Raw genomic sequence first — 26,721 nt, 5'->3', positions numbered from 1 at the left:
TAAATGAATAACTTACCGAGTAGTTGATTTTCGTCATTAATATGCCGGTACAGTCCATCATCAGCCAGCGCAATATTAATGACATAAAATAGTACAAGGAAAGTTAAGAAGCTAATAATAATTCTCTGCTTCATCATAAAAAAAAAATCAAATTATCTGCTGCGTAAAAATATCCCGTAATTCTAGGCTTTTATATAATTCTAATCTAAAGGATATCCTTTAAAACAAAATAACTATTACGATGTGGGATTAATATGCGGTAAAGGATATCCGATGCGGAATCATTTTTATAGATTATTATCTCTTAATACGTCTAGTAGGAAGTATTTTTGCTGGCTAATTTTTAATAAAGATAAAAATAGATTTTAAAAAATGTGTTTTTTTTTATTTTTTTACCAACCAAGATTATTCAGAATTGTACAGCTGGAAAATACGAGTTTTCAAACTTTGATTTTCGTACTCTTTCGGATAATCGAAATACTACTCAGTTTTACTGGAGATTAATTTGAAATAATTGTATAATATTTTGTTACACGCTTAAACACACGGTATACCAGTTAATAAGAAATCAACATCAACCGTAATTATTGTTATAATAATAATAATAAACAAAATTAATAAAAATTTAACTCCTTCCTTATTATATATATATATATATATACACACTAGCTACAGGGCGTGCCTGCGGCACGCCTCCAGGCGAGTTGTCCTGGCGGGCGGCATCTCGGAATGGGATTACTAGGCGTCCAAAATTGATTACCACTTGTATAAAAATATTATTTTTTTTAATAATGAAAATTGATATAACGAAAGTTAAATTAGAAAATTAACTCTAGAAATTGATACTAACAAATCGGGATTTTCCGCTAGTTATCGGTACATTCCGGTGTTTACTTTTTGGTTATAGTTCATTATTTCATGAACAAAAACGATCACATAAATAAATACAAAATATGTAAAAGAAATTTTTGAAATACCACCATTAAATTAAACGCACTTAAATGTAAATAATAGATTACGTGAAATTCATAGCATAAAATTTTAATTTTAATTTACATATCATCATCAAATCCGTTCTGAGATACCGTCATAAAATTATTTTTTCATTACAGTGTGTTTAATTTAAGATTTACTTCCTTGGTACAAGGAAGTAAAGAGTCTAGGGGTGTCAAATCTGGGCTTCCCCGAGGCCAAAGTACAGGACAGGCCCTATCTATCCGACGATTATGGAATCTTTCATCGAACGGCACGGCTAAGCGTGGGGCGCACCATCTTGTTGAAATAGTTACTTTCTTATTCAATTTGGTCAACTTGACGAAAACCTATAGTTGTAGATATCTAAATAAACATTCTCTGTGATAGTAGGCTCATGAAAAATGAATGGGCCTACCACACGATCAGACATCAAACCGCACTTCGATTTATTTTTGGCGAATCTCTGGCATACAAAATAATCTGACTTGCTTAGATCCCGTGCTTAGATTCAGTGGATGTCAACCGGCGTACAATTACGCCGGTTGACATCCACTGAAACAGAAAGATGTTTCATCCGTAAACATAACACGTTTTAAAAATGTTTCGTCTGCAGATTAAAGGACGAAAACTAAGGGCGTCCGGTGTAGCCAAAGATGAGGCCAGTTCTATTATACGAGAACAATGGAAGGTGGCACGGGCGGGTTCAGCAGTGGCCGCATGGACAAGAAGAATTATCCCGGACCTGGATTCTCGGCTAGATCGCTCTCATGATGAATTAGATTACCGCACAACGCAACTCATGTCGGGACATAGTGCTTGAACAATAACTGCATAGGTTTGGCAGGAGAAAGTCACCGATCTGTTGTTACTGCCATGCGGTTGACGATGCCGAACACACTATTTTTGAGTGCAGACGATGGGAGGAACAACTTATAAATGCAGGACTGATGCATACGCGACCGGAGCGGCTCTCGGAGTGGCTCTTGGCTATGTCCGGAAACCGGAATAATTTTGCAATATTTGCAAGAACAGTTATCAGAATAAAAGAAGATGAGGCAAGACGACTGGGATACTGAGGGGTGTAGCTTATAGTAGGGCTGGGCGGACAGCCCCGTTCCTGAGGGCTCACATGCCCTGGTGTGTGGGTTACCGTGATGGAGCGGGGAATCCTGGGGTCCGTTAGGTGCGAATGAATGAAAAGACCGAGACCCGGCCGGCGGTATGGGTTCCCGGATACGCTTTGGCGGCTTCTAACCGACGGCTCCTGCGCCGTCGGTTTGAGGCTGGCAAAAGAAAAGACCGAGACCCGGCCCGGTCTCCGGCGGGGGGCTGGGAACGGCATAGCCGGGGCCTGGTTCTTACGTTGGAGATTAGAGGCAGGCAATTAAAAGATCCGGAAAGGACACGTCCCCGAGTCGAGTATACTTAATTGTCCGGCTCGGGGATGTAGGGCTAAAAAAAAAAAAAAAAACAAAAAAAAAACATTTTCGTCATCATCAATGTTATTAGCCATTTTACTTGCGAATTCAACACGTTTAGGATGACCCTTAAGTTTGTGAGCTTAATTTTGTGAGAGTAAAGGAATAAATTCTTGTGCAGCACATTTTAAATAGTTGTATTTGAAATTTTTAATTGTAAACTTCAACTTTAGATTGATTTTTTGGGCTTTTTAAACAACTTTGGCGTATACGCTCTCAGCTCTTCTTCACTCGTTCTGGGCCATCCGGAGAACCGTTTCATTTCCACGTTGCCAGATTTCTGTACTTACTAGCGTCTAATGTTTGCATAAAGGCGATCGTGGCCATACACAAGCCGGAAAGTCCGTCGAACAGTGATAACTGATATATATTCCGCTAACCACAAAATGCACTATATTTTCCGCTCAACTGCCGCCATTGCATTCACTGACAGCTGTGCAGATGAAGTGCGTTGTGCGCATCGGCTCAAGATCACGTCTAAAAACACTTTGTGATATCCCGATTAGGGTATTTTGGACTCCCAATTAATATTTTACCTCAATTACATAGGGAAATATGATTTTTAGGTAGATTTCATAAAAAAGCTATCTGTTGTAATGGGTACCATGATTCGACTTAGGGAAGTTTTCTACATATCTTCGCGCTTCACATCCCCCGTCAGCTCAAAAATTTATATATATATTTTTTTTAAATATTAATTTCTTTAAAAAAATAATCTTTTTTGTTAATACAAAAAAACAATTAAAAAAAAATATTTATTGTTACCAAAGATATATACATATATTTCACTTTCTTGTGGACACGATAATTGCCGTAATTTTGCGCCAATCCTTTCAAATTTATACATAAAATATATCGACCCAAAAATATCGTTCGACTTCGTTAATGGGCAAAATCGGACCATGGGGGTGGAAATGAGAGAGCGTTTTAGAAAAAAAAAATCGGTATAGCTTATATATATAGTAAAATATCGAATTCGTTTAAATTTCCTACTTTTCTTTGGATAAGGGCCTAAAACTTATGTAAGTAAAGCATTTTGATATCACCGACCATTGGTCCAGAAAGTTAAAAAAAATGTGGTTTCTAAGACAAAAAAATTATACCCACCTTAATAGGCACAGCATCGAATAAGTTTAAAGTGGTCGTTAGTCGTCTAACGACCATGTATTAAGTAAAACATCTGTCTGCGACAATTTTTGATATGACCAACCCTTACGGCAAGGGATGGCCAAAATATTGCTGGAATTGTAAGAACATGGGACTTGTATTTTAAACATGTGAAACTTTTTTTCACATGCAACCATTATCGTACTGAGGTATTGTGGTCTTGAAGTTTTTCTTAACTTTAAGGTGGAAATCTTTTTTTTATCCTACTTAACTCCGGTAAACTCTACCTCCGCCTTCCAGCGTGCCGAAAAGGATTTTCTTATTACTGGTAATTTTTCGATGACCTATAAGAATTTTAAATTAAATACATTTAAATTCTTACAATGTGTGTGTGTGTGTGTGTGTGTGTGCACGCGCGCGCGCGTGTTCCTTGTACTGAAAACAATTAGGAAGTTTTTACGAAGTTTTCCTTATTTTTTGTATAAATATTTATTTCTTAAAAATAAATAATCTTTTTTTGTTAATACAAAAAAACAACTAAAAAAATATCGTTACCATAGATAAATCATTGTAATGGGATAGGCAAAAAACTTTTGCAGTCATTTATCGATGTAGAAAATATAAAATCAAAAAACTGTCGCTAATTCCTTTTCTGAAGCAAGATATACACAAAAAAATCTGATGTAGACACCCCATGACTTCCTTATACACCTATTAAATTACAAAAATTTTTAAAAAACATAAAATTTTATTTAATAACTTCTGATTTTTTTTTCATATATATATATATATATATATATATATATATGTATTTTTATCGCTATTATTGAAGTATTATTTACTGAATTTTTTTTTTCAATCACATGTAATAATTATTAATAAATTAATATATTTAAATTAAAAAAAAAAGTTAAAAAAAGGAAATAAAATCGGATTCGAACCGATGTGCCTTCCCCTTGTAAGATCCAAATATTTAATTAATTAAAATTCTATTTGGCTGTAACTGTGCTAATGAAAATAAGTACCCTTATGATATATCGTTGAAAAGCTATCAATTAGGGCTTATTACTGCAGTTAAGAAAACGTCCAAAATCCAGATGTTCTGGATTTTAGGCTTTTTTGGTCATTTTTGGTGCAGTCTATCGGAATCAAAAGGGAAGGTTCACAACTAGATGTTATAACAGTCCTAAATCTAAAATTTCAACTACCTACGGCTAATCGTTTTTGAGTTATACGAGATACATAAGTACGTAAAGACGTCACGCCGAAACTATTCAAAATGGATTCACGGAAGGACATAATAGATACTTCCGTTTAAATGTGAAAACCGAAGTTTTTCGCGATTACAATACTTCCTTGTAGTACAATTAAGTAAAGGATACAAGATTATTTTGGGGAGGGAGTGAATACTAAATAATATTTTTTGATTCTTTGTGATTGTAAAAATATTATTTTGTGGCTTTTTTTGTCGATAATGATTCCTCGACTGAAAAATAAATATATCATAAAATTAGCAACCGCATCCTCAAACCTGTGCCTCTTATCTATTCCGTTACTTGTTTACTATTTATTTTTTTTAACGGATTTCCTTCCGATTTTGTTTTATATAAAAGAATAGGATTACTAAATATTTATCGTTAATTTGTAAATCAACAGTCGAATAGTATTTGGATTTTGTTAATAATGAAGGTGAAAACTATTATCAATTTCCTAACCCTTCTAGTGTTATTTTATATCATTAATATCGCCGTGGTTGATGCTCAATATTACGAGAATAATGACGAAAGTGAAATCCAAAGTAAGTTATTCATTTAAATATTAAATAATTTACATTAAATTTTACTCAACTGTAATAGAATTTCATTTTTTTATTGTGAAATTTTAATTTTTCAACTACTTTTCTAAATACATAATCATCATTAATTAATGAATTTTTTTTTTAATTAGGTATATTTATTTATCCAAAAAAGTTACAATGAAATTGTAAACCGTACGGTAAGAAGAGTCTCGCAGATATCGTTTCTTACGCTCAAAAAACAAAAATTTCTGTCAGAAATAAAACTGTTAAAAGGATACTGATATCAAAAAAGGTAAGACTACATTTCTATTATCAAAGTCTGTAATTAATTTTGAATATTCTTTAAAAAAAAAATACATGTTATATATATGTAATAGACAATATATATACAATAATAGATAATAAACAATATTTAAGCTTTCCATATAATAAGCAAAAAATAAATAAAAATTGTTACAAAACTCTTACCGGTCCGATTTCATTTATTAAACAACGAATAATCATAAGGATTGTATTATTCATGTAAATGTGATATGTATTACATATAAATAAAATCGGGTGATAACAGGTTTTAACAATTTTTTCTATTTTTTGCTTACTATGTGGAAAGCTTAAATATTGTTTATTATCTTTTATTGTATATCTATTGCCTATTACATATATCTAACTTGTATTTTTTTTTTTTTAAGAATATTCAAAATTAATAACAGCTTTTGATAATAGAAATGCACTGTCTTACCTTTTTTTGATATCAGTATCGTTTTGTGAAAAACAATTTTATTTATATTACAGAAATTTTTGTTTTTTGAGCAAAAAAAATTATATCTGCCAGACTTATCGCACGGTTTCCAATTTCATTGGAATTTTTTTTTTATATCGCTGCGTTTTGTTATGTTATGGATTTATTATTAAAATTTATTGCCTTTCTAGAACAAACAAATTGAATTTTACGGCCGATATTTTTTATCGATAGTCATATAATTTACTTCATACCATATTTTTCCTTTATTAATAAAATTAGTATAATGAACTTTACGAATCGAAGATCCGTAAAGAAATATTGCACTTAATACTTTGTAAGTGTAACCCTCGATTTTTATCGTATCTGTGGGCACAGTTTTTATATTATTAATAAATGAAATGGTTTTTATTTCTCCATCGATTAGTTCAAATAGTTGTAATTGTAGGATAAAATTTTTACCGATCCAGTTTATTTCTGTTTTATATAACAAATCTTTGTTGCCACATTTGCAACAATCTCCTACAGTTTGTGTTTTATTAGCAGTTATAATCCCTTGTAAACTAATACGTTTATTAATTTATTTATTATTTTTTTTAATGAAGCGATGGGAAATAAAAAAACTGTTTCATCTTCGGTACTTTCATTTATATAAAGCATTTACTATTCAAACAAGCTGTAATATATATTTTTAAAATGTTATTACTTCAAGTACATTATAAAGTTTTTCAACCCTACCTAGTACTATCAAGTACTTCAACCTAGCGGTACGATTCGTAAATCCACCTTTTTTGAGGAAAAGAGTACATATTCGAGTCCCGCGGTTCATCAAATAGAAAATTTTGTCTACCAAAATTCGAGATATTTTTTGAAAGTATTGTTTATTACTAATCTAATTAAACTGAAATATAATGTTTTCACGCTTATTTTTTTTTCCTATTTCTATTTCACTTTTAGGTTAGGTCATGTTTATAACTGTAAACGTAGTAAGTTGATTTCGCCGTGCCGTCTGGTTCTGCGGATTCTTACCGGCAAAGTTCAAACAAACATCGTGATTTAAGACTTTTACCAAACTTACTGCTTTTAATAATATTTTTCCTTATAATTTTGAACCTTAAAAGGTTGAAAAATGTTGGTTTATTTTTTTTAAAAAGTGAGTACCCCCCATTTTTTTCGCATAAAAATTACATTTTTAACATGTTTTATAATAATTGATGAATAAAACATTTAACCAAACACACCAACATGTTTTTTTTTTACTGGTCACTTTAAACGTATTAACATATTTTACATATTAAAAATATAAGCATTATCGTTTATAATTATAAATATAATCTAACCTACGCTCGCTAACCTTGGCTAAAGAGTAATGTTCTTATTATTTAAATAATAAATGCTTGCAAAAATTACTGAATTTATTATTTAAATAATCAGAACATTACTGTGTTAATTAACTAAGGCTAACGAACGAAGCGAGTGTAGGTTAAGTTTCGTTAGATTATATTTATAATTTTCCTCCAAATACTTACCTATTTGGAAGAATTCTGCCCTTATTGTACTTATTTTTGAAAATACGGACTCGTCTATTTCTATCGTCGTTCCTGGACCATCTTTATAATAAATAATCAGCACACGCACCTTTCTCAGGTACATTTTTCAATCTATTATCGCTTCACTCGATTTTAACCTCCTCTCTCTTCCCTCGCTAACCTTGACTAATATGTTAATACATTGAAAATGACCGGTATAAAACAATACGTTAGTGTGGTTCTGGGCACTTACGTATTAACGCCACTGCAGTTACAGCTTTATTTAAAAACAAAGTAGTCAATCGGATTTCGGTGGAAAATGAACGAACAGTTTCCTTATTAATTATAATAAATGGTTATTTATATTTATTTATTTTATAAATATAATTTAACCAAACTTAACCTACGCTCGCTAACCTTGACTAATTAACACCGTAATTTTTTGAGTATTTATTTAATTAATTCAGTAATTATTGCAATTTTTTGTTATTTAAATAATCAAAATACTCCTGTTAATTAGTCAAGGTTAGCGAAAATAGGTTAAGTTTGGTTAAATTATATTTTTAAAATAAATACATATTTATTAAAATTAATAAATAGACTGTTTTGAATCTATGTTAAACTCTATATCGGCCCAATTTCCACCGAAATCCGATTGATTACTTTGTTTTTAAACAAAGCTGTAGCTGCGGTGGCGTTAATACGTAAGTACCTGTTTCTGTAATGAATTATTCATCGATTATAATAACGCAGATAGAATTAAGTAATTTTTATGTGAAAAACTTGTGGGAGGGCGTAAAATGAAAAATCACCAAAAAGGCAAAGATATCTTTTTAATAAAAGAATTTTTCTATACAATTAGATGATTATTTTGTAATATTTAAAAAAAATGAATATATTATGGTCCTATAATAAATATTTTCACTAAAACGTAAGAATAAAACAAACATGATTTTATCAATTTTATTAAATGTTACAGAAAAAAACGGTTTGAATTATTATTTACATAGAAAAGAAATAAATGTCGGCAATTAATAAAAAGATGTAAATTTCTAAACATTAAATGGTTTACCGATCATCGATCTCAACCTAAATGATTTCAATAGGCTTCATCCGTAAGATCTGTACAAATCCCGGTACAAACGTAGAATTTTTCATACAGTAAAAAATATTTATTGCATATTCTAAAGGATAAACTTTATATCACACATATAGTGAATTAACCGTGCATATATATATATGTGCTCAGCGTGGAGAACATCATCGCTACCATGTTGCGGATCTCCAAGAGTTTTGATACCATTGTTGGGTTCGTGGCGAGAGTTCTTCAGGAAAAGGAGGGGTGGCTCGGGGATGAGGGACAGCCCTCTGCGGAGCTGCCGTTCACACGTGCTTGCGCGAGTAGGCGGTTGCGATGAGGCACGGGGACTCTCGACCCCCCGAGCGATAAAGACAGAGTCCTGGCGGGGATGCTTCGCTCGGAGTGTTCCCGTTAGAGGCATCGGTATAAAGACCGAGTCCCGGCTCCCGGAGCGAGGACCCAGGAACGGCATAGCCGGGCCTGGTTGATCCTACTCTGGGGGTTTGAGGCGGGCGCAAAGTGAGATCCGACCGGCGAGCCGAGACGTACAGGCCCGTTGGTGTAAAGGACACACTGTGTAATACTTTACAGAATCCGGCCCGGGGGAGTAGAAGAACAAGAGAGAGAGAGAAAAATATTTATATATGAACAAGATGTCCACGTAAAAAGAAGAAATTCAAGATATGTTCCAAATGTAAAAAAGAAGAAAGAAATTTCAGATAACACTGCTAATACACGCTTCGTTTTCCAGTTAAATTACTTCTGACGAATAAAACAGTCGTACAAGTTTCTCAGATAATTAAGAGTTAAAAATTATTTTTCATATGGTTTTTGACATAAAAAATTGCTATTTAAAAAGATTTTATATGAAAAAATATCATTTGTATTGAAAAAAAATATTATCGGAAAGATGCAATTAAATTTTCCATTAATTTTATAATATAAAATTTCATTTAAAAATTTTAAAAACAAATAAAATATCTAATACAATATTTAGTTATAACTACTCGTAATTAAAAAAGCAAGTTTATACAGAAATTCTACAGTCGATTTTTACAAACAGACAAAAACCATTTTCATAGTTATATATTTGTATATATTGATAAAATAAACAACAAATCTACGGTGTATTTTATAAAGTAAATAGCACGAAATAAACATGTTGAATAAATTTAAATACCTTATGTAAGAAAATGGAAAATATTAAATTAAAATGTCTAGTACGAACACCACATGACTTCCTTGTACGCCTATTAAATTACAAATACACATTTCATGTAATGAAAAGTACATAAAATTTTATTTCATTAAAAACTGATATTTTTTTCTCTTTTTTTATTGTTATTATTGAATTATTATTTATTGTAAAACTTCTTTTACAATCAAAAGTTAATAATTTATTAATAACGAAAAATTACGGTTTCCAGATTTCAACGGAAATATCAGTTTTGACCATCTCTGAATCCATTTTGTCTAGTTCCGGCGTGATGTGTGTACATACGTATGTACATATGAATGTATCTCGCATAACTCAAAAACGATTACGCATAGGATGTTGAAATTTTTGATTTAGGTCTGTTGTAATATCTAGTTGTGCACATCCCCTTTTGATTACAATTGACTGAACCAAAAGTATTTAAAAAAGCCCAAAATCCAAAACAAATTGGATTTTTGACTTTTTCTTAACCGCAGTAATAAGACGTCATTCAAAGCTTTTCAACGATATATCATAACTGGTAATTATTTCATTGATTCCAGAGTTACAGCAAAATAAAATTTTAATTAATGAAATATTTGAATCTTACAAGGAGAAGGCACACCATTCCAAATCCTACTTCATCTTCTGTTCTTTTTTAACTTTTTTTTTTAATTTAAATTATTTATTTATTAATAATTATTAACCTTGATTGTACAAACAATTTACGATGAATAATAATTCAATAACAAAAAAAAAATATATATATATATGAAAAAATATCAAAAGTGTTTAATGAAATAAAATTTTATGTTCTTTTCAGTTTAAAAAAATATGTAAACGTAATTTAATAGACGTACAAGGAAGTCATTTGTTGTCCACATCAGATTTTTTTAGGAGAATATAATATTAAGTTGTAATAAAATTATTTTATTACTTAAATTATGGTATAAAATAAATAGGAAGTAACAATTTTAATTATTTTTATTTTCAGATCAAAGAGTTCGCAGATATCGCATTGGAGGAATACCTATAACTCCTGTGGGGTAATGCAAGTGGATGATTTACAGAAATGTGATTCCCAAATAATTCAAGAGATCAAAATGACGTTACATCAAAATAGTTCTTTATAAATAAACAAATAAATAAATAAATTTAAATTTTCTTTAATTTTTTATGGTTTCCCTGCAATAATTTACTCGTATTAATCTACTGTTGTATGTTACCAATTAAAATTTAAGTAGCGTAAACAAATATATATGAGAAGTATTCTCATTAATCCAGTAATTTCATTACGATCTAGTATTCAAATCCGTATAAAAGGAATTGCCTTGAATACTAGATCGTGGATACCGATGTTCTCTGGTGGTTGGGTTTCAATTAACCACACATCTCAGGAGTGGTCACCCTGAGACTGTACAAGACTACACTTCATTTACATTCATACACATCATCCACTGAAGTAATACCTTACGGTGGTTCCGGAGGCTAAAAAAAGTATTTTCATTAATGTCAAGGATTGGAATGCCGGTATAGGAGGTCATGTATAGCAACAAGCGTGTCCAACACTTCAACAATTCATCGTTACCTTACTTCTCGACTAAATTTTTTAAACTTACATAAATCCGTATACATGCTTTCATGCTTATACGATTTTCTAAAATACCGATGCTTGCTTATTATAGGAAGGATAAACTTTCCTTTTTCCTGATGCAGAGATTGATTTATAAAGTACTTAAAGATTTTGTTAGATAATATTATTAAAAATTAAATCGGAGCAAAAATAATTATAATTTTATAGAATTCAGGAATAACTTTTAAGAATGTTTTTTCTAAAAAGTATTTAAATATAGGTTAAGTTATAAACGCTAAATTAACAAAAAGAACATTTTCAAAATACTGTTTGATATTTCAGGTCTACAATTTAAAAAAAGTAGACATTTCGTAATAGCGTATATATATATATATATATATATATATATATTATAAACTTTAACTTTTTCGAACATGGCACGGTTTGGTAATTATGCACAATTTTAAGAACAACTTATCTAAATTATATTTGAGTTCCTCAAGCGCTTTCGGCTATACTGCCATCTTCAGGATGAATTATAATTTATAATTAAAATATATAAAAATGTAAAATTTTAATGTTAAATACGTAACAATTGATTGTCATTTTATATTGTTAAGTCATTAGTTAAAGTAACCAGGTCTGTTTTTTATAAATCATAATTGTAATCATAAACTTTTACAATTATAAAAAATTAAACAATTATTATAAATTTTACAAAAATTCTTGAAAAGTATCTTTATTAAAGGATGATAAAGGAAAAGAACAAAAAATCTATTCCAATTTTTGCGATTGACTTTTTCAACAAAAAAAAAATTATATTCTATTTTTTTTTTTTTTTTTTTTTTTTTTGTCTTCAGTCATTTGACTGGTTTGATGCAGCTCTCCAAGATTCCCTACCTAGTGCTAGTCGTTTCATTTCAGTATACCCTCTACATCCTACATCCCTAACAATTTGTTTTACATATTCCAAACGTGGCCTGCCTACACAAGTTTTCCCTTCTACCTGTCCTTCCAAAATTAAAGCGACTATTCCAGGATGCCTTAGTATGTGGCCTATAAGCCTGTCTCTTCTTTTAACTATATTTTTCCAAATGCTTCTTTCTTCATCTATTTGCCGCAATACCTCCTCATTTGTCACTTTATCCACCCATCTGATTTTTAACATTCTCCTATAGCACCGCATTTCAAAAGCTTCTAACCTTTTCTTCTCAGATACTCCGATCGTCCAAGTTTCACTTCCATATAAAGCGACACTCCAAACATACACTTTCAAAAATCTTTTCCTGACATTTAAATTAATTTTTGATGTAAACAAATTATATTTCTTACTGAAGGCTCGTTTCGCCTGTGGTATTCGGCATTTTATATCGCTCCTGCTTCGTCCATCTTTAGTAATTGTACTTCCCAAATAACAAAATTCTTCTACCTCCATAATCTTTTCTCCTCCTATTTTCACATTCAGCGGTCCATCTTTGTTATTTCTACTACATTTCATTACTTTTGTTTTGTTCTTGTTTATTTTCACGCGATAGTTCTTGCGTAGGACTTCATCTATGCCGTTCATTGTTTCTTCTAAATCCTTTTTACTCTCGGCTAGAATTACTATATCATCGGCAAATCGTAGCATCTTTATCTTTTCACCTTGTACTGTTACTCCGAATCTAAATTGTTCTTTAACATCATTAACTGCTAGTTCCATGTAAAGATTAAAAAGTACCGGAGATAGAGAACATCCTTGTCGGACTCCCTTTCTTATTACGGCTTCTTTCTTATGTTCTTCAATTGCTACTGTTGCTGTTTGGTTCCTGTACATGTTAGCAATTGTTCTTCTATCTCTGTATTTGAACCCTAATTTTTTTAAAATGCTGAACATTTTATTCCAGTCTACGTTATCGAATACCTTTTCTAGGTCTATAAATGCCATGTATGTTGGTTTGTTTTTCTTTGATCTTCCTTCTACTATTAATCTGAGGCCTAAAATTGCTTCCCTTGTCCCTATACTTTTCCTGAAACCAAATCGGTCTTCTCCTAACACTTCCTCCACTCTCCTCTCAATTCTTCTGTATAGAATTCTAGTTAAGATTTTTGCAATAAGCATCTCCTATGAAATTGTCATCTAAAATAAAAACCCTACAAAAACAATGACCGACGATTCCTGAGGGAATCGTTCACTTCCTGAGGGTGCTGTGTAAGAGCTTCCGACATTCATCTGGAAATATTATCGATTCAATATTGATAGTTTTGGTTATTTAAATAACCATTCAACATGAAATTCGCTTCACCAGTAAATATTATTAAATAATAAGAATTTACGTCTACGCAAATTTCTGAATTTCACAATACACAACTCGGCGGTCAGAATCATTTTTTGAAAATTCAAAGCTTATAAAAGTGTAATTTATATGTTGAAATCTTTTGAATAACCGGTGTCATGTTGGACAATAGTTTTCCGAATAGACGAGTGGAAGTTTTCAACAAAGGTCTGCGAAACCATTTTGTTTCGGTTGTGACAGATTTTTGTCTACCGCTGCGAGGACGTTTCTTTACGGTACCGATTTCTTCGAATCTTGATCGCAGTCGATTTACTTATCGCCTCTCTGTGTGCAGATCTATCGTTAAATAAATCATTTACTTCTTGTAAAGGTCGAAATCTGTTACCGATATCTTCGACAGAGTAATTCTTTCTGTTTCACTTAAAGGTATTGTAATTTGAAGATTTAATGGTTAACAAAAGTAAATAAATGAACGATGAAACTAACAATATAATTTTCACCAAAAAAAAAAAACCAAATTTGAACCGGTTCGCCTGCAACTTAATTTTTACAATTACTATCAAATTTTACCATTAAAAGTATGTTGAAGTAAAAATTTGAAATTAGGATTTAATGCCTCAACGCAACACAAACTGCACGGTAGTAAATTAACAGCCGATAAATAACAAATATCAGCTCACATTAACTCTGGAAGTTAATTTTTATTTACAAAATAATATCGGTTGATATAGCCGTTTAAATTGTTGTTGTATTGTTAATTATTATTTATTGCTTATTACATCGATATTATAGCACTGTTATTATATGCATTGTGAATTTAAAACGCAATAAAATTATTCATGCAGCGCGTTTTACCTCGTTTTACGGTTAACACGATTTTTCTGTCATTGCACCTAAGAATGCTTATAACTCGACAATGAAGGGATTAACAGAGAAACGGGTTCGCCGTTGTTTTTCTTTTAAAATTTTAAATCGAAATGCGTCATATGTTCATCTTCCTATTTTAAAAAATGAAGTTTGATTCAATATGGCGGATCCAGGATTGGCGACAAAATTATAATACAGACTTTTTTTTAACTATGTAGAACCCCATTTCTTTCTACCTACAAATTTCTTTCTTATATGCAGTATAAAACCGTTTGCATACTTAATAACACCCGTTATTATTATTATTATTATTATTATTATTATGCTTTTACGGCCAACATGGGACCACTTAAGTCAATTTTAGTTGGATCTTTTCTGAGAAAAGCGTGTTATTTTACTCTTTCGAGCTGCCCAGTATTTCTTCATCCGTTCAGATCTTGCTTTCTTTTCTTCATCCGTAAACACCCTCTTCGTTGTATTTTGTCGTTTGTCTGTCTTTTGTTTAAATCTAATGCTTTTATCTTTTAGCTTTGTAATTTTTCCAGTTTTATTCTGTAGGTCATTCAGGGAAATTCCCAATTCTTTCATATCTTCTCTAATTTCTTTGATCCATCCTACTTCTAGCTTTTGGAACCAGAGCTTTTCAATGATATTTCTTGACAGTCTTGTTTGCGGTGTCCTTATGAGATGACCGAAGAAAGAGATTCTTTTTTTCCGCATAGTATCAGTAACAGGCTCTATTTCTCGATACACCACCTCATTTGGCACAATCCACCATCGGCCTTCTTTTTGGTGTTTTTTATTGATACACGTTCTGACAATTCTCCTCTCTATTTTCAGAATTTTTTCAATTCGGTTTTTCTGAGTGATTTTGAAAAGGGTCTCGCTTCCGTAGGTGACTTCTGGCTGTACTACAGTTTTATAATGTTTAAGTTTTGTTTTAGCAGAAAGGCATTTTTTGTTATATATTGACCAAGTTAATTTTTGGGATTTAATCATTTTATTTGCCATGTCACTTTTTCATTTAAATTATAAGTTATTATTTCCCCTAGATATTTAAATTGTTTTACTATTTTAATTTTCTGATTGTTTACCGTAATGTGCTCTAATTTATAACACCCGTTATATAACACCTCTTTTATCTCCCGTTTCGTTACTTATTGCTATATTCGCCGATGTCCATGGTAAATTAGTAGCGTTTTTACCTTTCATCCGGTGAGTTTTGTGTTCGAATCTTTGTAAAGCGTGGCGTTTTTAATTATAAATTCCGTGCTTCACACTTTTTATTATTTGGAATCGTAGTCGAGTGATCCTTTTACCCGATTTTAAATGTAATTTAAGAAAGGGAAATTTAGGTGGAATAAAAAAATGTATTTGTTACTTAGAAAAGAGATTTAATAAAAAGCTATTACTTACATAATTATTAAAGAATATGCTCAAAATGCCCACCCCTTGCGATTTTCAGCAAATTAGCAGAAACCTTTTTAAGAGTCGCATCGGAATTCGCGATTAAGTCTGTAATATTGACTTTAAATTCATCGATAGTGCGAGGATTGTTTTTGAAGGCCTCGGACTTAATATAGCCCCACAAAAAGTAGTCGGGAGATGTGAAGTCTGAGGACCTTGTAGCTTCACAACAAAGCATTGTAGAAGGATGAAGTTTATATACGCGGTTATATCCTTATATGGTCCTCTGAAACACCGATATTTATTTATTATCAGAAGAAAAAAATTTTCCTTTATCCCGATAAAGAAATTTATTTCATAAATTGCTGCACGACTGCCCTGGCTAATGTTAATAAAAACTAAAACAGAAATTAAACAAATCAAAAAAGATTATAATTTTTTTTAGAATTTAATAATAAATTTTAGAAAGATTTTTCTAAAAAGATGTTCATATAAAAGTTAATCTTAATAAATTCGCTCGAGTGAATTTTTCTCTGAATTTAACACCTCCTTGGAAAAATGCTAAATTAAGATAGAATTTTTCTGCGCTTTAGGGACGGTGTTTATAATTTTTTAAAAATCGTATGAAAAAGGCCACGCCTGGCCGGGATTAGAATCCGGGACCATCGGATGAAAAACCAAGATGCTACCGCACCGCTAGGGACACCGGCGTTAATCCATATAAAATATACGATTCTTCTATTAAACAGAAAATTACAACAATTATGAAACCCTTCGTAGAAATTATGTCATTGGAAAATATAAATGACCGACTAGTTTTGATACCTGTATATCTATTTCGCGTTAATACTGGCACGTGGAAGATGTTTTCACGGATCTCATGGAATATATAGAGCAATTATAAATATTGTAGATAACCGGTTACTTGAAGAAAAAGAATTCCTCTTTTCCTGGTGCAGAAAATTGATTTATAAAAAGCTAGCACGGTATTGCATGACTTTCTCGGATAATATTAATAAAAATTGAAACAGAGGAAAAAAAATAAAAAAAACCAAAATCCATTTTTTAAAATTTTAGAATAAATTTTATGAAAGATTTTTCTAAAAGCATTCATATAAAGTTTAGGCCTAGCAAATAGGCTTAAATAAAATGTTCCTAAATCTAAAACGCCGTCCAACAAAGGATAAAATAAGATAAAGAACATTTTCAAAAACCGTTTCTCCGTTTTACGTTGAGCATTAAAAATTTAAAAAAAATCAGATGTGGACACCATATGACTTACTTGTACGCCAATTAAATTACATACAATTTATTTTTTAAATGAAAAGTACATAAAATCTTATTTCATTAATTACGTCTGATTTTCTTTCATTTTTACTGTAATTATTAAATTATTATTTATTCTAATTTTTTTTTTTTACAATCAGATGTTAATCACTACATTACAATTAAAAAAAAAAAAAAAACACAGTTAAAGAAAGAAGATGAAGTCGGATTCAAACCGATGTGCCTTCCCCTTGTAAGATCCAAATAATTCATTAATTGACCTTTATTTGGCTATAACTCTGAAACGATAAAAATAACTACCGCTTGTGATAGATAGATATATTGTTGAAAAGCTCCAATGAGGGGTTATTACTGCAGTTAAGAAAAAGTCCAAAATCAAAATTTGTTTGGAATTCGAGCTTTTTTGGATACTTTTGGTTCAGTCGATTGCAATAAAAAGGGGAGGTGGACAACTACGTGTTACAACAGTCCTAAATCCAAAACTTCAACATCCTACGGCTAATCGTTTTTGAGTTGTGCGAGATACTTTTGTACATACAGACGTCACGCCGAACTAGTCAAAATGGATTCAGGGATGGTCAAAATGGATATTTCCGTTGGAATCTTAAACAAAAAATTATTCGCAATAAAAATACCACACGCTTAGTACGAGTTGCAACTCGTTTCAGCCAAAATATTATTTTTGACAGCGCCATCAGTGAAGTTGTGTTACGAAAATGGAGCATCGGAATTTACAGCGACGTTGTGCAATCAAGTTTTGTGTTAAACTCGGGGAATCCGCGAGTATGACCTTTGAAAAGTTGAAACAGGCCTACGGGCAACATTGCTTATCAAGAGCGCAAGTTTTCTACCGGCACAAATCATTTTTGAAAGGCCGAGAACCCGTTGAAGATCAATCTCGCTCAGGGAGACCTTCAACTTCAAAATCCGACGAAAACGATGAGCGTGCGAAGGTTCTTGTGAGATCTGACCGTCGTTTAACAATAAGGATTTGATTTATCATCAAATTTTGACAAGCGAAAGCTTTGTGCGAAATCGGTGCCGAAAAACCTCACAACCGAACAGAAGGACAACCGTGTGCGTTGATCTTCTTGAGAGGATTGACAATGACCAAGAATTCTTTAATCGTGTGATCACAGGTAAAGATAAATCCTGGATATTTGAGTACGATCCTGAAACAGAGAGGCAAAGCGAAGAGCGGCACACTCCGTCATCTCCTCGACCGAAAAAATGTCGAATGAGCAAATCAAAGATCAAAACCGTGCCGATCTTTTTTGAGAGTAGGGGTATCGTGCAAAAAGAATTTGTTCCTCCAGGACAAACCGTCAACCAAGTGTTTTATAATGATCTCCTTGAAAGGCTCAGGAAATGAGTGATTCGCTTGACACTAGACATTGCAGACAAGTGGTTGCTTCATCATGACAATGCCCTGTGTCACACGACCATTTCCATCGCGGAAATTTTGCCCTCAAAACGCATTCCTACGGTTCCTCAAACCCCCCCCCCCCCCTATTCACCTGATTTGAGTCCTTATGACTTTTTCCCGAAAGCGAAACGTGTCTTAAAAGGACCTCGTTTTCGAACTCTGGAGAATATTCAAAAGACTGTGACCGACCGGTTAAAAACCCTACCGGTTGAAGCCTTCCACCGCTGCTAACAGGAGCGGGAACAACGACTCCGCCGGTGTATAGATGCCCAAGGGAACTACTTTGAAGAGGATAATATTGTTTTTTGAAAAAAATAAAAACTTTGGTAAATAAAAAGTCAGTCTCATTATTTTTGTCACACACCTAGTATGTATATAAGAATTTATATGAGCAGCATGGATTTTCATGTTAAAGAAAAAAGCTTCAAAACATTTCTAAATTAAAAGAAAGGGCGTCAAAAAATTAAGAATTTTTATATTTTAAACGCACTTTCTTGATGAATTTAAATTCTAAAGAGATTTATAAAATAATTAAAAGAAAATTTTTTTGTTATTACAAACTATTACAATGGGACGAACAAAAAATCTTTATAGAGATTTGAAGACTTATCGATGTGGAAAATATAAACACAAAAATTCATTTTTTGTAGTAAGATATAGCTAAGTGAATAATTTTCAAATAGGAGGAAAAAATTTTTATTTTGATAAATTAAACCGCAAAATCTGACGTACAAATTTATTCTAAAATTAGCAATGAAAGTTATATTAAATCTATAACCGCATCTAATCTGTTGCTATATTGTAATTATTATCTTACTGCATTAACCGATTTCCTTTAGATTTATTTTATATAAACCGATAGGATATCTACATTTAATTTGTAAACTTGCAGTTGAATATCGTTTGGATTTTTTTTACAATGAAGGGGAAATTTATTATTATTTTCTTAATTTTTCCAATATTATTTTACGTCATTAATAATGCACTGGCTGATGATGGATTATACCCGGATATTGTCCATAAAAATCTACTCCATAGTAAGTTATTTATTTATCAGTATTCATTAAAATATTAAATTTTATTCAAATACAGTAAATAAAACTAAAACTGTAAAAAATATGTAATGACTATAATAAATATCTAAAAACAATTTTCGGGTTTTTAGGTAGATTTCGTAAGCAAGCTACCTATTGTAATAAGTACCGTGATTTGACTTCGGAAAAATTTCGAGATATCTTCGCTTTTTACATCCCCCAGACCCCAAAACCACCGACAGTTCAAAAGTTTATTTATACATTTATATATATTTCACTTTCATGTAGACACGATAACTGCCGTAATTTTGCGCCAATCACTTTCAAATTGAAACGTAAAATATAACGACCCAAAATCTCGGTCGAGTTCGTTAGCGGGCAAAATTGAACCATGAAGGTGGAAACGGGGTGATTTTTCGAATAAAAAACAATATCGCTATAACGTTCTTATCAAGTAAAATATCGAATTCGTTTAAAGTTCCTAATATTTTTTGAATAAGGGTATAAAACTAATGTAAGGAAAGTTTTCTGATATCACCATCCGTCGGGCCAAGGGATGGAAAATATGGGGTTTCGAAAACAAAAAATCTACCTCCCTTAACAGACACAGTATCGAATCAATTTATAGTGGTTGTTAGTCCTCTGAAAATTACCTAAAATGTTTGTCTGTAACAATTTTTGATATGACCGACCCTTACGGCAAGGGATAATCAAACTGTAATAAGATGGGGCTTGGCGTATGCTAAAAATGTAAAACTTTTTTCACGTGCAATCATTGTCGTATCGTGTAAATTTGAAATGTTTCTTAACTTTAAGGTGGAAATCGTTTTTATCCCCTATTTAGCGCCGGTGAAATCTACCTCCGCCTTCCGGCGTGCCGAACGACCTTTATGCTGAAACTTCTTTTCAAACTAAAAGGGGTCCGGCCTCCGACGTGCGTGTGGTAGTCCCGGATTTCAATGACCGTCAAGCACGGCACTCCACTTTCAATTTTAATAAACATTATTTACATCGTATTTTTAAGAATTAAATTCTCAATTAGAAGGTTTTATTTAAATCAAAATTATTTTATTCCGACCTAAACAAGCGATAAAATAAAAAACCCACGAAGCCATTTAGAAGAAACATATCTACTGCAGCGTTCCCTGGAGGCTTGTAACCGTAAAATTAATCTAAGAACCTGCTCTGAGGTGAACTGTGTAATGCAATGAGGTTATACATAAGCTATGCAAAATCGGCACGACCGCTTTAGAGAAATACATCTAAAGCAGCGTCCCCTAGTGGGCTGAAATCGTAAAACATGTCTAAGAGCCTATTTCATATTAACACTCTCCTATCCAGGCGCACCACTTGGAGGCTCGAACGTCAACTTGTTCCCTTTGTGAAATGCGTAAATATGTCGGGACCTTTCCGTTTCGGAAGATTGACGCCCATTACATATATATATATATATTTTTTTTATCATTTAATGTAGAAATCTAAACTTAATTAGAAAAATCAAAATTGTATACCGTTTTTAATTGTGTATATATATATTTCTTTTTTTTTTTTCAGGAAGTAGATATCGTCGTAACTCTTTTTTTGGGAATTTGTTTAGTGGACTCGCGATGGCAGGAAATTCTGTTAAAACCGAAAGTAATAAATTCAATGGACTAAATATTTGAAGCTTTAGTTAGAAGCATTTGTCTTTAACAACCGTTAAGAAATTTTATTAAAGACGATCCAATAAAAATCAGTTGAAGACAATTAATTATTAAAATTAAATATTAAGTAATTATTGTAGACGATTAGAATAAATAAAAATATGTATACGCTTCAAATATAAAAATAATTAATAAGACATTGTAGTATGTGTACAAACAGATAATAAATTTTTTTTAAATTTTATTACGTTTATTTTTTTTTATTTTCTTATGTTTAGTAATGCATACAAAAGGAAATGATCTACTGAAATACTATTATATGTAAATCAGGTACAATAAATTAAAATTTTTTATAAAAATTTGTGCATATTCTAAAAAAAAATTGTTAATTTTAAATTTCACTCGTAAGGAAAAAATGGTTTTCCCGCTCACTACTCAATAAAATCATTGATTCTCATTTCTGTAAGTCGAAATTTTAAATGAAGAACGAGTACGCAAGTTACGGATTACGAAATTTATTTGAATTTAGTGTCGACTTAATAGCTTTTTGTTGCGCCAAAAATTTTTCAGCGCAACTTTATTTTATTTAAAAAAATGAAAAAAAACACACTTTTTTAATTAATCGAAGTAGAGATACGGGCATGCCTATGAAACAGAATCCACATAAGCGAAACCATCGTTTTATTGAAACAAAGCAGAATCGTTTCGGCCCTTACTTTTACCCGTTGATCTAATACAATTAAATAACAGAACGGGGTCACCAATAGCAACTCTGGCACCGTTGGATAGACGGGAAACGCAAGTAATCATATAGCTCGGACATCCCCCCAGATGCGGGTTCGTGTGCGCTGTATGATTATTTGCGTTTCTCGTTGCGGTCACAGCTGGTCTCGCTTAGCCTTCCCGTCTAGCCGGTTTCCTGGCTAGACGGCTTCTGGACCGATATATATTCATAAAACTTATACTTATGAGAATAATAACGATTAATAAAAATTAAGGTTTGTTCAATTTATAAGAATTATCAGTGTTCTGCAATTTATTTATAGCAATAGTTTAGTCAGATCAGAATCTACTAATTTCCGCCATCCTCGGCGCAAGTAATAGCTTCTCGGACAATCATCTGAAGGTCCCGGGTTCGAATACCTATCAGATATGGCATTTTTTCATAAGATACGAAATTGTCGTTTCATATCATCCTCTGAAACAATATCTTACGGCGGTCTAGAAGGCTAAAAACAAAGGACCCAGTAATAGCTTTCTAGATTTTCCCTTGCCACGAAATACGTAATCAGAATTACAAACATAAATTACCATCACAATGTTACAAAATCTCGTGGATTTTGATTCAATAGCAATAGCATAAAACAACAAATTTGTATTGTTTCATTCTTTAAAATATTTTTTTTTTAAATTGAAAATGTTATTTTCAGATATTGATCGTAAGATTATTGGCAAGCCCAAATAACAAAAATAAGTTTCGATGTACTCGTCCTCAAAGGTCTGTAGCACACCAGGCTGATCTAGTAATTATACTCGTCATCGCAAATCAGTTGTTTAACAGCTGATTTTCGAAATCGAAGATTCTGAGGTTTAAATCCTAGTAGAAGTTAGTTAATTTTATACGGAATTGAGTAATAGCCAGTGAATATCGGTTTACCTTGGCGGTTGAGGCTTAATTAACCAAACATCTTAGGATGGTCGGCCCGATTCTGTAAAAAAATACTCCTCTCTTACACTTGATGTAAATCATCTTCATCTCATTGTTGATTGTGAGGGGGTGGTTGTTTCTTGTTCGCTAATTGAACAGATTGCGACGTACAAACCAAGAATAATAATAAACTAATAAAAAAAAAGTCTACGTACTTTACTTATCGTAGTTATTACTATTCTGTCTTTTATATTTTAATTTCTTTTTCGGGTTTCTATACATTTCTCCCGCCGCCACCCCATTCGGTCGCCTTAAAGCAAAAGACCATATGTCTGTGTCACAAACGGCTACTGAGCTGCGAAACAGTTTAGCGACCGGTGTCCTAACTAGCTCGTAGAGCTAACCTAAAATCGTGAGCGGAATAAGCGTGGTACCATACACGCAAGCGTGTTCCGCTTGTCATGTATCACTAAAACGGGCAGCCGTACCCCGTCAGCTACTAAAACATATATGACTATCAGTAATTAAATTTATCTCGTCAGAGACAGCAATTCGCTGCCACGCCTAGTCTGCTGAATGCCAGCAAGTACTTGTCCACCATTACAGCGCTTGGAGCCTTAATCTGGCTGGTAGGCAGCCATATCTCTCGGTTAGCTTTCTACAGCAGCACGGTAGGAGTCTTTTCTCTTAGGTAACCTAGTAATGTCGGTTGAACGAAGCAACCGCATCAAGGAACTCCCGCACGGTCCGACAATGCGGCTGTCGCCGCTTGTGAGTGGTCAATTTTCTTCTTGACCTCTAAGTTCCAGGATGGCCTGAAGTCTGCCCCCCCCCCCTCAAGAGCTGGACAGTCGAACATCATGTGTTCATTCGATTGGACCTCCCCGCTGACGCACAGCTCATCAGCTTGAACCGAAACAAATATTGGTTTAAATTTACACGTTTGGAGAGTACTCGGGCTCCCGTTGCCCTTAAAAACGAAGGAGAGGCATACCATCCCCCCAGATCCTGTATAAATCTATACAAGGACCTTCCCTTAGTAGTGGCGTGCCATTCTTGCTGTCATGCTTCAATCGTAAGGCCGTAAAGCCTCCTCCGCAGGGGGGAGATAGGCAACTGCTCGAAATTTGGGACCGGTGCGTTGAGATTTACCATTCCGCTACGGCACAGGCCCGGCTCGAAACCGTTAATAGTAAATTATCAGTATTCCTCTGACAACCATAAGAGTAACGAACACTGCGGAGTTCCTGGGTAAATGGTCGGACGAGCGAAGCGAGCACCAACATTCTAGTATTTTTATATTAATTAAAATTCGATTACATTTATTGAAATAATAGATACGAACGGAATATTTACTGTTTTAAAAAAAGCTTATGTTTTTAAATATTTTATTTTTATTTTTTTTAGGTTTTCTTTTTTACTTAATTTTAGAGATAAAAACTTTTAGTAATTAAGAAATGTAAATTCTAAGCATAAATAAGTTTTAAAAGTTCGTATAAACTTTGTTTTTTAATTCTTTTACATCCCCCCATTCAAACAATAAAGTAAACGATTATAAAGTTTTCTATCATTAGATGCATTGCGATTTAAATATATGTTAAATTTTAAATTAGAATTCAACATTTTTTTTAATAAAGTTTAATGTAAAATCTTTTGAAAATTATTTAGAATTTATATATTATGTATTTACATAATAAATTGTTTGTATCTATATATTTACTTATATTTTAATTAATAAATTTTCAACGATTAAACTTAAAAAAATTAAATTTAATAAATCCTTTTTCCAGAAACCAATCTATTTTTTATGTAAGGTAATCATCCTAATAAACTGTCTTGTTGAGAAGGAGAGAGAAAAACTAAAAAATTAATAAAAATAATATATTTTTAAAAGCCAACCGATTAATAACAAAAAAAATGTTGACAATTAAGATTAAAAACTCTGATGCGGACACCACATGACTTCCATGTACGACTATTAAATTACATATACATATTTTTAAAAGTACATAAAATTTTATTTCATTAAAAACTTCTGATATTTTTCATATTTATTGTTATTACTGAATTAGTATTTACCGTAAAAATGTTTTACTCTGAGAGGTTAATAATTATTAATAAATCAATATATTTAAATTTAAAAAATAAGTTAAAAAATGGAGATGAAGTCGGATTGGAACCGATGTGTCTTCCCCTTGTAAGATCCAAATAAATCGGTAATTAAAATTTAATTTGGCTATAACTCTGGAACCGATGAAAATAAGTACCATTTATGATATATCATTGAAAAATTCTCAAAGAGGGCATATTACTGCAGTTAAGAAAAAATCCAAAATCCAAATTCGTTTACATTTTTTTACTTTTTTGGACACTTTTGGTTCAGTCGATTGCGATCAAAACAAGAGGTGCGCAATTAGATGTTACAGCAGTGCTTAATCAAAAATTTCAACATCCTACGGCTAATCGTTTTTCAGTTATGCGATATAAATAAGTACGTACAGACGGACGTCACGTCGAAACTAGTACACGTGGATTAAAATGGATATTTCCATTAATTTTTCAATAATTTGATATGATTTAAGACTAGTTTTAAAAGAGGCTTATCTCAAGTCGTATTATACAGAAAATCGATTGTTTTCAGATAGGAATCGATAAATTTAACTTACACCGTAAGAAAAATATGAATGCAAACTTTCATCAATTTATCATCAATAGTTTTCTTTTTCCTGTTTAGCCTTCGGGAATTACCGTTCAGGTATTACTTCAGAGGAAGAATGAGGATACGTATGAGTGTAAATGAAATGTTATCTTGTACAGTCTCTTTTCGACCGTTCCTGAGATGTGTGGTTAATTGAAACCCAACCATCAAAGAACACCGGTATCCACGATCTATTATTCAAATCCATATAAAAGTAACTCGCTAGGACTTGAACGCTCGAACTCTCGACTTCTAAATCAGCTGATTTGGGAAGACGCGTTCACCACTAGACTAACCCGGTGGGTAATCGGTAGTTTGTATTGGCCATTATTTACGACATGGTATTTTATGGGTACTGACAGTCGGAAAACTCTTTATATTTCTTATAGGAATCCTGAACACACACAATTTTCTCATTAGGCGATAAATTTCCGTGTAGATAAATAATCCCTAATGAATTTCAAATCGATAAAAGTTTGTCGATTTACAAGAGATTCGATACCAAATTTTGTTCATCGACTACCATACCAAGCGCTGTCAAACCCGCTAGGGAATTTCCATCTCAAAAAAAATTTTCCTGGATAGCTTCCATCATTCCGGATGTAAGTAGTTTTATAATTCCAGTTTATCGTAGTACAGTATTCGATAGTCGGACTTATACAGCGATATCTACAGTATGTAAGTATACTTAAAAAATATCGACAACCATCTCGTTATCCCACATTTCTTGTAATTACTGAGATCATCGTTTCAATTTTCCGCACAGAGTGCTTAGCATTTAAAAACGCTTCCAGGTATTTAATTTCATAAACTCTTTTAATTGGAATACCGGACATAAAATGCCGAAAATCATACAGGTTAGTTTTTCATGTCGACGTCATAAACTTGGTTTTATCCAAATTCAGAGGAAGGTCATTTTTAACATGCCAAATCCAATAATAATAATAATTATTTTATCTC

The 26,721-nt window shown here is 32.2% G+C and overlaps 1 protein-coding gene and 2 long non-coding RNA genes across 10 annotated transcripts in view; 2 read left to right on the top strand and 1 right to left on the bottom strand.

The window, feature by feature from the left end:
• The window catches only part of LOC142333864 (uncharacterized), a 782,720-nt gene that overhangs the window by 328,914 nt on the left and 427,085 nt on the right, over nucleotides 1-26,721 (bottom strand). The window lies entirely within an intron of this gene.
• Nucleotides 5,097-11,062, top strand: LOC142333707 (uncharacterized). Its single transcript, XR_012758660.1, has 2 exons — nucleotides 5,097-5,358; nucleotides 10,897-11,062. It is a non-coding gene; the product is annotated as an uncharacterized LOC142333707 (long non-coding RNA).
• On the top strand, nucleotides 19,612-21,659 carry LOC142333844 (uncharacterized). Its single transcript, XR_012758719.1, has 2 exons — nucleotides 19,612-19,775; nucleotides 21,327-21,659. It is a non-coding gene; the product is annotated as an uncharacterized LOC142333844 (long non-coding RNA).

Source organism: Lycorma delicatula, chromosome 13 (assembly GCF_047948215.1).
Source record: "Lycorma delicatula isolate Av1 chromosome 13, ASM4794821v1, whole genome shotgun sequence".
Lineage (NCBI taxonomy): Eukaryota > Metazoa > Arthropoda > Insecta > Hemiptera > Fulgoridae > Lycorma > Lycorma delicatula.
This window is presented reverse-complemented; position numbering and strand designations above follow the sequence as displayed.